At 40.9% G+C, this 15,762-nt stretch overlaps 1 protein-coding gene across 6 annotated transcripts in view; it reads left to right on the top strand.

Annotated features, from left to right (window-relative positions):
- frmpd3 (FERM and PDZ domain containing 3) overlaps positions 1 to 15,762 on the top strand; it is an 83,816-nt gene that overhangs the window by 31,739 nt on the left and 36,315 nt on the right. For all 6 annotated transcript variants that reach the window (XM_069170410.1, XM_069170412.1, XM_069170417.1 and 3 more), the window contains exon 2: positions 2,214 to 2,312. The gene's annotated coding sequence lies outside the window, so the exon portion shown is untranslated. The remainder of the gene's footprint in view (positions 1 to 2,213; positions 2,313 to 15,762) is intronic.

Consider the following 15,762-nt stretch of genomic DNA (forward strand, 5'->3'; position numbering starts at 1 on the left):
ATGTGATCAAAGCTAAAGGCAGCTTGTCTTTGAAACATGTCATTGTGAAATGAATTATGAACTGAATGTGGATGGTCTTGAGTCCATTAAAAGTTGAAATCTGTACTTAATAAGAGCAGAGTCTGTCTGTCTATCTATCTTTAGAGACGTGTGATGAAATATTAAATTAGACCATGTCTCAGTGATTAGTGTCATTAGCTCAATATCATATTTGACATCTATAAACTGATGAAATCTAGAGAGGGCTTCAAACATGCAGCGAGTGCACACACAAATACTGACAAGAATCAAAATGCATACACACAATGAGAGCACTTAAAATACCTGGATATGTATAAAATATTACTCATCAATTCATCAAGTCTTCATCATTTCTGTCAGCGGGATTTATCACCAGTGCAGAGGGATAATGTTTCAGTCACTATGGACAGCAGCTATCACCTTTGACATTTGGAAACATAACGCGTCAACCCAATTGCCCAACTGCAGCCACCGCCTGAAAGGAGACAGGAAGAAAACCCAGGAGCTGCAGACTAACTCATTAGCATACTCCCACTCACACAAACAGACATGCAGCAAAATGAATGAAGAGGGTCACACAGACCAGGAAAATGGTGCATAAAAAACTAAACTTACATTGGCAAGAGCCTGAAGCGGTAAAATAATGATAAAACGTGAGCGTGTTCATGAGTATATGAAGAGAACGAGTCACATACACAAGCTGACGGGTGACACATCACACATTCCTACAGGTGACCGAAATGCAGCAGTAGGCTAATAAAAGTTGTGACAAAGATCACGAAAGCTAGCAAATGCAGTTGGATATAAATGAGGAAGGTTTCAAAATTATTTAAAAGATATCAGATTTATGGATGTTAAATTTTGAAATTCCCTTCTCAGTTTTTGAGTGTGTTCCCGTTTCAACATCACACCAGAAAGCCAAATCCAATACGGAAACTTTAGCATAAACCCAGACCTTCAGAGCACTATGCTGAGTGCTGAGGTAACGTCTATATCTGGATTGTGCACAGCAGCTGGTCAAGATGAGCCAAGCAGGATATGGGAAAAGGAAGTGGGCTAGTTTGTCAGCAGTTTCTACAAAGCCTTGAAGATTATGAAAACCGATATCAGGAATGTCTGAAAGTTTTCCAGTTGGTTGGAGGTGAACAGGAGGCCACAGCAAGAAGAAAACATAAAATAAGACATTGGCAGAAAAGGTACAATTAGAAAATATAAGACCAAATGGAAAAATAAGCACATAAACTTCTAAAAGTGCATATGAATAATTGGTTTATTAGATTATTATCATTCAATAAAAAAAACCTAAACTTAAATGTCTTGTCACTCCATTTACACTCTGGTTTTAATTTGACTATAAAATACAAGACTGCGTTTTTGTGTTAGTATAAATCTAATTAAAAGGGTGTGAAACAAGGTGATGCTTAAATTGCTGATATCACATTATCAAAGGTGAAAGTATAAACAGAAGCAGCACAAACAACAATACGAGTTTCATCAAAACAGCTGAGTTGTGCAGATGTGAGCTTAATATTCTTAATATTACATTTTCAGACTACTTCTCCCTCACAAATAGAATCTGGTGCTGCTGTACTACAGTGACAACTTAAATCGTGTTCACGTCTACAGTGCATGGATGAAGTTAACAGTGATACCACGGAATACACTGGTTTTCTGTGTAGCTGATGTCACTTCTGGTCTTCTTCCTATTCATTTTTATCAAAGCCTACTTTTCTATTTCATCTCAAATCTGAAGAATCAGAACATCACATCTGTCATTGTCACCGTCTCATAACACAAACCACTGTTTGTACCACTCCTTCCGACTGCTCTGCAGCGCATCATTATACGGATGTCGTTAACAGTCTTCATAAACTGTTTTTTCATGGTCATTTACTGGCTGCATCAGCGTGTCATGCATTATTACTGCTGGGGGATGAATATGAATATATGCATCTTAGGAAGCATGATCTTAGCAAGATAACACCTACAGTATGAGTCATTTCACACATAAAGATGTCTCACTGTATTTACATTATTACTTTTCATATGTTACTTTATATTTTTCATGATATGTTGGTGGATTTCTGTCAAAGGGGCCATTTTGTGCACAAAAACTGAGGCTAAGTATCAGCGGCTTATTCCGTGTTTACAGAGTATGACAAGGCTTTCTTTGCTTTTGTGTCTCTGAACAGGTAGACACACACTATACTCCTGACACATCTGTGTGTTTGTGGCAGATCCCTGCTTAAAAAAAAGAACCTTCTGTCCACCAGTCAGCACCAGTCAGGATCGTAAGTAAACTTTCTACCTTCCATTTTCTCTCATTCAATGTACCAAAGCTGCACATGGTTCCTGAGGAATTCCTATGTTAAAAATATTGCACTGTGGGATTGTTTATACAGGACAAAAAAAAAGAAATAATTCAAAGCTACACTGACTATTACAACATGAATTATGTGACGAAAGAGCTCTAACTCCTTCTCTTACAGTGTGAGCTAACAAAAGCATTTAAAACCTAATCTTACAAACGCTAAATCATTTATCAATGAGCCACAGGCGAAAGCTATAGAGTTAAATTTTACTTAAATGCGTAACCTCCTTCTGACTGACTGATCATGATATAATAACCCCATTTAAAATTAGTTACGCATAATGATTCTCCATGCCTTCATCCTCTAACCTTCTCAGTCCCTGTCTTTCTTCAGAAACATTACATATATCCTGTCAGAGCTTATGAACGGTCTTGGTTGGGAATCCTCTATTGTTATGATCTTGCAGTGAAGGTGTGATCTCACGTGCAGCAGCGGGTTTGTGCGTGTGCATGGCCTCTGCAGCTCCTGCTCACATTTGCAATTCTGTATTGATTCCATTCCAGTGAGCAGAGAGCTGATTCAGAGTGGTGAGGGGGGAGGGGGGGGTTTCTCTGTTTTAGCCAGGTACCTCATCCCGTGGCTATTGCCATCGCAGAATGAGTGCGAGTGAGAATAATAATGCTGCAGAGTGCAAAGTCTGCAGTCAATACAGTAATTAAATTTGCTGCAGTCATAAACAATTGTGAGGCAATGTACTGTATATGCAATTCAAATACCAATAGGATTATACCATTTTTTTAAAATTTTAAACTAAAATATGTCTAAAATTTAAAATAAACTGATTTTATGCATACAGTCTTCATTGTAACAAACACTGTGTTTTGCAAAAAGGAAATAGTGATCAGCAGTTGGAAGCATTCTTTAATTAGCATATGAAACACAATGTTCACAAACATCAAAAACATGTTGTTTATCCCCACAGCGCTTTAGGATTATAATCAATTTATGGGCCAATTTATTGTTTTAGAGAGGGGGAATCCCTGCTCCTGAACTAATCTTAGTTCCACATTCAGTAACCTGTAATTTTCAAGCATTATTGATGAAACATGTCATATTTCAAAGAAATGTATAGCTAAGATAGCAGCTCTGTGAGGCTGAATTTAGCAAAATGCTAATGTCACCATGCCAACATGCTCAACACCAACCCCGGTTCCTTCGTCACCATGGTGGATTGAACTTTTCCAACCTTTGTTCATTCAGCCATGCCTCCAAAGCGGCTGGGAACTGCTTGAAGATTAGAATGGCCTTAGCTAGTGTCAGATCGCTGACCAACAAGACATTCATTTTAAATAACTTTTTTAACTCCCATGAGTTGGATGTTCTGAGTCTGACAGAAACCTGGCTTAAAGCCTCTCAGAGCTTGTCCCTACTAACTGTGAAGACATTAATTCTCTCAGGCTGACTGGTAGAGGTGGTGGGCCTGCCACAGTCTTTAAGAGCAGTCTCTGTTTCCGCCAGGTTAAACTGGATCCATTCTCCAGCTTTGAGCTTCAACTCTTTGAGTTTTCACCGTCCACCAGAACTTTATGCGTACTCGTCTATCGGCCTCCTAAACCTAATGGTGATTTTATCCAGGAGTTTTCTGAATTTTTAGCTGAAATCTTCCCAAAATATGATAATATTTAAATTTTTGGTGATTTTAATATTCATGTGTGTTGTTCTTTTAAGCCAATGGTGATTGGCTTTTTAAACCTGATTGACTCTTTTAATCTTGAGCAGCTAGTCTCTGGTCCCACTCATGAACATGGTCATACATTGGACCTTGTTTTATCTTTTGGTATTTCTGTATGCACCAGTGAAATGTGTGACGCAACGTTCTCGGACCACAAGCCTTGTTGTCTTTGAAGCTGTTACCGCTGGCTCAGACACTCCCCCTCCTGCCGCTGTTCGCTGCTCTCGTTTTATCACCTCCAACACCGCACAAGAGTTTTTAAATGCTTTTAGAGACGCGCCACTGTTTTCTTCTAATCAAACTCCCCCATGGCATCTTTCTCCGGCGGATATTTAAAAAAAATTTTAACTCAACCTGCTCTGTAATTCTTGATAGTGTCGCCCCCCTGAGGACATACTTCCCCAAACTGAAACCTCAACCCTGGTTAAATGAAGCCACTCGGGCACTCAGGCAGAAGTGCAGGAGGGCTGAGAGAAAATAGAAGAAAGACAGACTCCATGTGTCATTTGAAATCTTAAGGAACTCCCTCACAAACTATCAGAATGCAGTTAAGTCAGCTAGAAATAGATGCTTCTCTGACTTAATTGCAAACCACTGCCACAGGCCTACAATTCTCTTTGACACCATTAACTCTGTTATCAACCCCCTGATCCCGTCATGTTCAACTCTGTCTCTGGGACAGTGTGACACCTTTCTTAGGTTCTTCCAGGATAAAATCTTAAAACTTAGGTCTGGTGTTACATCCCATTACATTGGACCACTTTGAGCCCGTTTCCCTCACAGCTTTCACTAAAATTCTTGATAAACTAAAAACTACAATGTGCCACTCTGACATCATCCCCTCAGGCCTCTCAAAGAAGGTTTTTGTTGAAATCGGACAATGTATACTGTCAATTATCAACAGCTGTCTGTCTTCTGGTTCAGTCCCAGTCTTTTTTAAACACGCAAGAGTGATTCCTCTCATCAAGAAACCTAATCTGGAGCCCTCTGACCCATCAAATTACAGACCAATATCCACCTTGTCTTTTCTGTCCAAGATCTTTGAGAAAGTTGTATTTTAACAGCTTCAGTCTTTTATCCGTTTTAATGGTATCTGTGATGTTTTTCAATCTGGTTTTAGAACATCTCACAGCACTGAATCTGCCCTTTTAAAAGTTTTGTCTCAACATGGGCAACTGCTCCTCTCAACAGGCCCCCATTTTGGGTCCACTACTCTCTTCACTCTACATGGATCTATTTTCCAAAAACAAAACATTTCTTGTCACCTCTATGCCGACGACATTCAAATATACTTTCCCCTCAAATCTGGAACTGCCTCTATACATGAATTAATGAATTGCCTGGCTGATGTCAAAAGCTGGCTCTCGCTAAATTGTCTATGCCTCAACACGAAGGTAAAACAGAGATCCTGCTAATCAATCCCTCTCGCCTTTCAGCTGCTATGTCCCTCATTGTGTCTTGGCTCCATGGCAACCCACTGTAATTTCCATGTCAAGAATCTGGGTGTGATTTTGGACTCATCTTTTACATTGGATCTCCAAGTTAAGTCCATTATCAAAATCAGGTTCTTTCAGCAAAGAACTTTAGCTAAGGTCAAATCCTTTCACGATATGACTGATATATGTATATATACATCTATATGTCCGACCTGCTGCAGCCCGATACCCCACCGCGCTCACTCAGGTCTCTCGAACAACAGTCTTTAGTTGTTCCGAGAACAAAAATGACAACCCGGGCCAACCGTGCCTTCTCTGATGCTGCCCCTAAGCTCTGGAACAACCTTCTCCTTTATATTAGGTTGTCATCCACCTTACCAAAGTTTAAAAGCCGTTTAAAAACCTATTTATGTTCACTGGCCTATCCACTTTGATCTTAACCTCGGCACTTTTGTGTGATTTGTGTTAGTTTTAATCTGGTCTTCTCGAATGTATGGCTGTTTGTCTATGTGCAGCACTTTGGGCAACCTTTGTTGTGTTTTAAAATGTGCTATACAAATACATTTTGATTTGATTTGATTTGATAATGATGCTGGCATGGTGATGTGTGCCAGTTGTTTAGCATGTTCAGAATCAAACACAAAGGCTCATGGGAATTAATTCTGCAGTTATTTGGTGTTGTGGCTACTCCTGGATTAAACAAAAGCCAGAGTCAAGACGTGTCTTTCCGTAAATTTAATTTAACATCTGCAGATCGGCTCACGGTCAATCAAATGAGTGAAAGCTGAAAGAATAAGCCCCGAGTGACAGGAGACATCAAGTTTCATAAATCAAATTAGACCAATTTAAACTACACAAATTTCTCATGTGCAAAATCTCATGGGAACAAATACACGTGAAACATTATTATAGTATTAGATGAAAAATGTAAGGATCCCTACAATTATTAGCAACCCTTAAATGGGAAGCACAAACATTTGTCTAAAATTAATCAAAGTCCATGCGATAGTTGTTGAGATATTATAGTCTGGACCAAAGTGGTGGAATGAATGAGAGACAGACGGACCAAAAGCGCCTGCCTCTAGCATGACCAAAAGGCTTCATTTAAATGAGACGTAAACACATTTGACATTTTCCCTTAGCTGTGTAGCTGCATGTTGTTATATCCTACAAATAAAATGCGACTCCTATATTTCTCAGTGTTGCCGCTGGAGAAGAGAAGCCAGTGTCCTTCGCCACTTCACAGAGATTTGAGCAAATTGTGATGAGTGGAGTCGGCCACAAAGGACCTGGCATGCCAGGGATAGACAACATAGATGCAGCAAAAACACCCTCTGTGATGTGCTGGGGGGAACATAAGCAGCTACTCAAGCATATGGAAGGTGTTGCTATCACAGGCAGGGAGAGGGGAGTTTGTTTTTCTCTGGGTGCGTGGTATAAACGGTGATGCTTTTGCTTGAAAATTCCTATTCGATCTATTGCTCAGCCTTCAACCATCTTTGAGTGCATGCTGGTGGAAAAGAATAGCTCACAGGCACCTAATAATATGTGAACACAGCTTAGATGGATTTTATTGGACTCTTACACTTTCTGCATCTCATTTCTTCACGAAATGATCCTTTGGCTGATACTGGTCGTTGGATAGATGTAAGATTCACCTGCAAAAATCTCTCTATGATGTCGCAACATTTGAAAGTAGCAGACACTAATTAGGGCCCCAAAGAGACACTGAACCATTTGAACCACCCACAGTCAGGTTAGAGACCTGCTCTGAGCCTGCAGCCTGTATCAAACCTTTATCAAAGGATTTCATCAAGGATAGATGGTCTTTAATACCGACATTTAAACCTGGTCTCAAACTGCAATTCCCTCCAGTTAGAAGGTCTCTTTAACTTTTTTGCTACATTACTGATATGACAGCTGATCCAATGCAGTGGTTGTATTGATAAAAACAGATTAAATAACAGTCTGCCATTTCAGTGGAGATCTATTTACAAAGTGCGCTCTGCTGAAGGACCACGATGCATTCTTTGCTGCACCGACTCCAGACACCCAGTTCAAAATCGTTACAGCCAACATCAGTCAGACAAACTCATCAAAGGCCAGACTGAATTTCTCAGTGCTGAGCCGTTACCAGTTCAAAACCAGCAGCCAGGCTGTCTGTCCTCTGGTAGCTTATTCTCATCTAAACTATGTGACCCTTGCCTCGCTTCATCCCTTTCCCTTTCTATTTATCTCCTGCACTCCACTTTACTATTTATTCCTGCTTTCTTCAACTCCTGCTTCTCTGCTTCTCCCTCCTTCACTTTTGTGTATACAAGTTTTGTATTTTTTTCTCCTGATCCTTGTTGTTGTTTGTTCTGTGATGGTGAGCTTACAGCAGCCATCAAACACAGTGGATTTTCTTTTATGTATCTGTGGCCACTTATCCTGTCCTGTTAAACAGACAGATGCCAACATCTTTGGGGTGATAACACAGCTGGGCTTGTGCCAGTAGGTTGATCAAAGAAGTAAATATTGAAGCAGAGATTGCTGTTGCTGATCGGAACTGGCAGAGCTGTGAAACTGCCATCGGCCAATCACACGTAGATGTTCCTTTCCTTTTGTAAAATTGACTGAAATTAGGCTCGGTCTCTTTGCATGCTTTCAGTAAGGCAGGATGTGTGTGATGATGCTGCTTACTCTTGTGTGTGTGTGTGTGTGTGTGTGTGTGTGTGTGTGTGTGTGTGTGTGTGTGTGTGTGTGTGTGTGTGTGTGTGTGTGTGTGTGTGTGTGTGTGTCTTAAGAGTGTAGACCAGTGGGTGATCATCTCCAGACTCATCACCACGGTACTCGTCTCCTGTCACAACACTGTCTGGAAACGAGCGGCTCTGTCACGCTGGGTGACACAGCACTCCAATTAATCACAGAGAAGGACGACTAATGAAGTCATTATGTATTCTGAGAGTTTCATCTTGACATCCACTTTTCCAAGTAAAGAAAAGTCTGATACACAAATACACTTAAAAGGCTTTAAACCATAATGGTAAAGGATTAGCAAAAATGGAGTTTGACAAGTGAAATTTCACAGGATGTGGTTGATTACTCCATCTCTCAATGTATGTTTCAAATATAAATTAAGATTTTTCTATTGCCTTTTATTTTAATGGGTTCAAGAACAAAGACGCTGGTGGCACTTTTACCCTAGAGAGAGAGAGAGACGTTACATTCACAGTAAAATCCATTCATTATTATAGTTAGAATCAAAGAGTGCAGGCTGCTCTGTGTGGCTGGCACTTGTTTTCGTGATGTTTGGCTGTAAAATAGTAACATTCTCAAAAACAATGCAAGACTGAAACCTAAAATAAACTTATTTAACTGCATTGAGCATGGGCTGCATAACACCAATGTGTACGGCATTTGCTTGTGCACATCCTTTGTTTCTCAGACTACTGATGGAATATCCGCATCAGATAGTGAGCAGTTCCATTTAGTCTGCTTACACCAAATGCTACGCTACAATAAAGCCTTACCGTATCATCAGATATTAACGCTGAATTGGATAAAAAGAGAAAGGGAATTTAGTAAAATTGTGTCCTCAGCAGAAGCCCTACCAAAACTCTCCTTTATGAGGTCACTTTGAAGCGCTGGAAAAACACAAGTGAGGGAGCCATCATTAAATTAATTTTCAACAGCCCCTGAATACTGTCATGCTAAATTCCCCTGAAATGTGGCACCTCAATAACATGAACCTGTAATGCAATCTAATACAAACTCCAACCTGAAATAAATAACATTTGTGAAGCTTCAGTGGTGATTTGTTGAGGTTGTTGGATTGTTGCATTTAGATGATTTGTCGGCCATGTAAGGCTGCCCCATGAAAGTCAGTGAGTGTAATCATTGGATGCGAACGCCTCAGTCGACTGAGACTCTTCAAGTCAAGCAGTCTTTTGATGGCTGTGGTGTCTTACACATACTCATAGGACACCCCCCGCCTCTGCCCCTGAGGGAGGAAAGTTGGGTACAAGAGGCACATGGAGGGCGAAGCCGCTGCACCTTTCTGAAGTTTGGGGGGGGTGAGAGTGTTGTGTGTGGACGGAGGGATGTTTTGGTGTGCATAAATACAGTTTTGATTTATTGAAATATATGTTCAACAACTGAAGTTGGCATGCAGCATCTTTGGAAACCCTAGATTGAAATGTATTAAAAGACGGTTAACATTCTTAATCATTTAGCTATCATGGACAAAAGATTAATCTTAACGTGTGAGGTTCAATGTTGATACAACTTGAGATGATACTTGTAATAATATGTCAACATGCAAATTTAAGACAAAAAAAACAAAACATCTAAATGCAGCTCTAATAATCAAATACTTACACTCTTTTTTTTCTTAATTCCAATTTTGAGTGAAATGTATCTAAAATTACACAACACTACAACTAATTCACAGTTTACATTGGCGCGCAGACCTGCCAAATGAAACTGGTGCCTCGATTTTTATTCAACTTCTCTGAAATTAGCAGCTTGACAGCAGGCAAGTACACCCACGTCAACATAAACACAATCATATGCATGTGCATGCACGTAAACACAGACAGCCAGAGAGAGAAGTAAAGTGGAGGCAGAAAAATGAATCCCAGAGGTTTGTGGCAGAATACAGAGAAGTCAAAGGAACAGAGGTGCATTTACACACATGTATACACCTGTACATACACACTGTGAGTGACACCAGGTGAAAGACAAATTGATAAATTGAGGGGAGTAGTAACAGCATTATTAGTAGTAGTACCATCAGTTTGTTACTGGATGTGTTGAGAACTATTAAATACATAAAACACAATTAGTAAAAGCTTTGTATGAATCCTTAATCACTGCAATAAATGGCTCTAGTGCATCACTGTATTTGTTGGCATCTGTTAAACTGATTGATCTGAGCCTCCAGGTATTCTCAGTTATACAGACAGTCATCTTAAAAGTGTGTATTTATGTGAAACAGAAGATGTGTGGATTACAGAGCAAGAGAGAGAGACTTTTAAAGAGCAGCAATTGGAGGATGATGATGATGTAGAGTCAGGGTTTGTGCATCATCTTCCTTCCTCATCCCTGAGGCTCACAGTTGATACACGGTAGAGACAATCATTGCTCGAATTGCTTGAAGGTTGCTATGGTGATTACTGACCAAAGCAATTTGTAAATAACAAATCACAGAGTCCACAGGTATGTTAGCAAACACAAGAGCGGCCATTACTTTCTGTAGAATAACAGACAGATAACAGTGTGAAAATGTGTCGGGTGATTAGGACAATGAAAAGAGATGACTAAGTGTGTGTAATTGGTATCATTAGATTAGTCCAAATTAATTGATTCATCTTTTTTTTATGTCAATTTATCAATCACAATGTTTGCAAACTCCAAATAGTTTTTGGACTGTTTGAAAAGACAGATTAATCAAAAACAAATGGTAGATTAATTAATTAAAAAAATGTTAGTTGCTGGTATAACAAGGATCAAGGATCTGACTTCTGTGTCATATACCATATTCATTGTGTGTGTGTGTGTGTGTGTGTGTGTGTGTGTGTGTGTGTGTGTGTGTGTGTGTGTGTGTGTGTGTGTGTGTGTGTGTGTGTGTGTGTGTGTGTGTGTTTGTGTTTAGATTTGTATTGTACATTTATCCTTGTGAGATCCTTCGGAGAGAGGACAGTCTTGCGGTCCTCCCTTTCTGACATAACTTCAAAAGGCCGTTTGAGTGTTCAGGCTTGGTTTTAAGATACTGTAGGTGTTAAGTGTCCTCACACAGATAAAAGGAACATGTGTATGTATGTGTCTACAAGAACCCTAATAAGTAAGTAAAAGTATATCCTGAAAATGGCCAGTAGCGTAATGATCCTTAATGTATCTGCACACTTGACTGTTCACGTATAGAACAGAAAAAAAATCGTATTGCATACATCTACATTATTAAAGACTTTCTGTCAGAGATTCATTATTCTGTTACTCTCCCAGACAGATAGATACACACCCACACATGCTTGTGCATGTGTGTGATGTAAAGGCTTTCTGGAGCATGAAATAAGCTTTCCGAGGGAACAGTGGAAAAAAGAGTGGCTGGTGTCCCCTGCTATTTCTTAATTAAGTACACACAGCTCTCATCTTAAAATTGTAAATGTCACCTCAGTGCTGCTGGCTACCATTCCAGTCCTTCCTCTTGGTTATAGCTCTTGAGTAAAATGCTGAGATGTGGTCAGAGTAATGCAGCACTCGACCATACTCTTAATAAGGTACTGTAAGGCAAGAGCTCTGGAGCCACAGCAAGTCATTCATTATTTTCTTGTCTCAAAGAAATGTGTAAAAATAAAATTTTGAAAAAAATATATATATATCATGCCTGTCAAAACAGAATATTTTCCAAAGAGTTTCTTCTCCAAAACAGGTAAACAGCCTCTCTACTCTCCTCCTCTTCCCCTCCCTCCACTTATTCCGCCTCTATATCACACTCAAGGATGTGTGATGTTGTGTGTGGTGTGCAAGTGTGTTATGTTCTCTGGACTGTGATGAGCCAAGAGGAGGTACCTCTACGATAAGAAACATATCGATGCTCGGCACCTGTCTGCCTGTCTTCTGACTGACTGAAGCTGTAATGAGGAATGAAGTTTGATGTGCACGCTCAGTTTTACCAATTATGTATTTTCTCCATCTTTGGCACAACAACATTCAAATAGAAAATGTAGATGTAGATATAGAAACTTATTTTTCATCATTTGTTGTTTTGATTTCAACATAGGACCAGGAAGGCAAAAGCTTTGAAGCTAATGATGCTCCTAGTCTTAAAAAAACAAACAATTTTGTCTGAACCCCACAAGCCTCACTACATTTGTGCACTGAAAAGCTGCAGTAATGTTGCTGACAGATTAGCTGCTGTCAGGACAGTTACACACCTTTCAGCTTGTTTTACCTGGGCTTTAATGGACCTGCCAACTCTCATCATATGTCCCCGGTACATACAGTAGCTGTTATGCACAGTCAAAAAGAATACACTGTAAATATATTTTGCCTTTCCTCTTGCAACTGACCTTTTTACCATGTATGCTTCATAAGCACATAATCTGTCTTTGTAGGCACTCTTCGTGCAGTGTTTGGTTTGTGTCTGCAACAGAGCACCAGAAAGAAGTCTGTAAATGTCATACACAGCGCCACAAAGCGCAGCTGTTAATCATCTTAATGCAATCAGACGTTTGTTTGTCCTAGGTTCAAAGACTGCAGCGCAAACTTAAATGTCTACAAATAAGTCTCTCTCCACTTACACCATCTACAGTGTCCAATTAACTCTTAACTGTAGGTTTACCTCCACCTCCACCTCCACCACCACCAACCTTCCGTCCATCCAAACCCCTCTCACCCCCGCCCATAAACAAACCCTGCATTGCACAAGCCCCCCAGCGCGTCACAACACCACCACTTTGCAATCAACTCTGCTTTGTCAAACTTCACACACATGGCTGAGCACAGGATATCACAGCGGTGAAAGGGAGAGGAGGCGAGCTGTGACAATTAGCTGAGACAGGGCCTCAAGGAGAACGACAGGGAGAAGCCAGTGAACACTTTGATGCCACTCGACACCTATTTGGGACATTCTCTTGTGTGACTGCACCACTACCACAAAGACACAAGTGCAACTTACTAGAAAATGTTGAAGGACCCATTAGCAACATCTTCTGCCTTCGTGTATGAATGTTTTTGGACCTGATTACAGCTAAAATTTCTACAAAATGACAAGCTTACACAAAAGAGACCTATGCTTGTTATCTATAACAAAATTCATTTTTCTCCTATTCTCTCCTTTACCATCATGACACAAATGTTCCCAAATGTGCTGTAGGTACAGTGTGACACTCATTAAGCAATAGAGATTGATCCCTTGAAATGGTCCTGCAAAAGGCTCGATTTGACAGACCGCCCGGAGCATTACCTGCAATCTTGTTGATTATCTCCACATTCACATCGATTGTCATGTAGTTCCTTCTCCCACCCCACCCCCCACCCCACCCACCCCTCGCCCCCTCCCTCATACTCAGTTATAACTCTGTGGTTGCTGATACGGAGCTACCTTATTGATCGCACCCCATTAACAAAGATAGAAGAGCACAGTTACAGCCTGATTCATCACAAATCATGGCGGAGCCATCACTCAGTGGACCACCTACACTTACAACTGAAATAAACCTCCTTCCACAGGTACACTTTCCACCAGGTACTTTCCACAAAAATTAATTCACAGAGTTTAGAGCATAAAAACTAGAGGAGAGCTGAATTGTGAGTGGGCATGCACAATTCATACGCATGTACAATTTAGGGAGGAGTCATAAGGAAAAGATAGTACACGCTATCTTCCAAAAATACATAGACTGCACTCTCTCCATTAATTGTTCTGCCTGGGTGCTTCTAGAGTCTATAAGAGGGCTGAAGGCTGAGAACCAGCGGTTGGAACCGAAGGTTCGATTTCTTGTATCAGCAAGGAAAACATCCATAGCTGAAGTGCCCTTGAGAAAGGCACGTAACCCCCAACTGCTCCCCGGACGCTGCAGCTGTCTATTGCACTGGATGTGTGTGTGTGTTTACAGCTTACCAATGGTAAAATGCAGAGGTCAAAGTGCAGGGAGTAAAAACTTGGTATATATGACATACTGGCAAATAAAAAGCTTCTTCCTCAAAAACGACTGGGCTTGATACTGTGTCATTTTGGACACAAGACATAGACAATTTGGTGCTATACCCGACGAGGATCGAATCAGATTTGACCGCCCAATACGAATATTCGATAATTTGTTCCTCTTTTTGCTCTATTTACACTATCTGGCAACCAGAAAATCCTAGGCGCGCTCATATTTGTCTCCAGCTTGCCCGGTCTACTTTCAGCAGCACACGGTGGAGGTGTCACCCTTCACTACTGCCTCTGTGGCTTCTGTGCAGGTCTCCCGATGCGTGAGTCTGCCACCACATGGGCCTCTTGTCGCCCCCATCTGCACCCGCATAGCTCCCTTGGTGGAGGCTGTGGCTGGCGGGGACATTTGTGGTAAAAAAAAAAAAAAAAAAAAACCTAGTCTGGGCCTCGCTCCCAACTGGACGAGCCTTTGCCCAACTGTATCCGACTGACGACACTCTCCCGGCAGGCTGGTCCAGGGGCTGACGTACCTAACGTCAGGGTGTATGGAGAGGCCAGTGCAAGGGCTATTCCTGGCCAATCGCTTGGATCCTTAACCTGGGCGTGGTACAGCAGCTTCGCCCTGGTCGCCCTCTGAGCGCCTACAGTACCCAACTTTGCCTCTGGTGCCTATTGTCAGTGTGTAAAATAACCCAAAACCGAAATTCTGAAACCGAAACCGAACCAAAAGTAAACTGAGGTCTCTGACTGGCGATTCAACTCACTGCCTCTCGAGGGGGCTGCCCTTGGACGATTGTTGGTGAAATGGTCAGTATATCATGGCTCTGGCGGAACAGTGTCATGGTGATGGAAAGCAGTCGACTAGCACCTAGAGGAATTCACTACGCATACTTATTTATTCTTTGTGTGATATCAAGGAGCCATTTTCTCAAAGATTGAACACCCTGACCAATGCTCGCAAGCGAATTACACATGACAATGACAACCGCAACAAGAATTGCATGCAGTCAGCGGTTTTGCTTCAATGCAATAGTCAAGCTCTTTTAGATGTGTGCACCACAGCAGGCTGCATATTCCTCTCTTCTCTCCTTTGCCCAGGGTGCATTAAATGGATTAAACCACAAAGAGCAGCCAAGCATTTATTCATTTCCTCCACACTGAGGGTGAGAACAGCAGACAGCAGACAGCATATTATGGAGAGCAACAAAGTCCCTGGACCATTTTTCCAAATCAAAGATAAGATTAAAATCGTCTTGAGTCGATACAATCTTCCTTATCAAGCAGCTTTGATGCAACAGTGTTTGTTTTCTTTTTGAGTACCCGTTACCATACTTAAATGTGAAAACCTAATCGGTACGAATGAATCAAAATATAACGACAAACAAACTTTGATGAGGGCAGAAAGATTTACTTTTTTTCCTCGAGACAGGATTTGATGATGGTTCCACGGCATCAGTTAAAGTTTGGCGTAACTTTGAAACGAAGAGTAGGCCTGTGTTGTGTATATAGGATGAGGATTGACTGTTTTTCTCCACTATCAATCACCTTGATTAGAATAAACCCTTTCAAATAAATCATGTTTCAAGGGGGTCCTGTAAACAACAAAATGATACTCAAACA

This window comes from Embiotoca jacksoni, unplaced genomic scaffold, assembly GCF_022577435.1.
Source record: "Embiotoca jacksoni isolate LCO1_2020_lvr unplaced genomic scaffold, fEmbJac1.0.p SCAF_5, whole genome shotgun sequence".
In the NCBI taxonomy this organism is placed as follows: Eukaryota; Metazoa; Chordata; class Actinopteri; family Embiotocidae; genus Embiotoca; species Embiotoca jacksoni.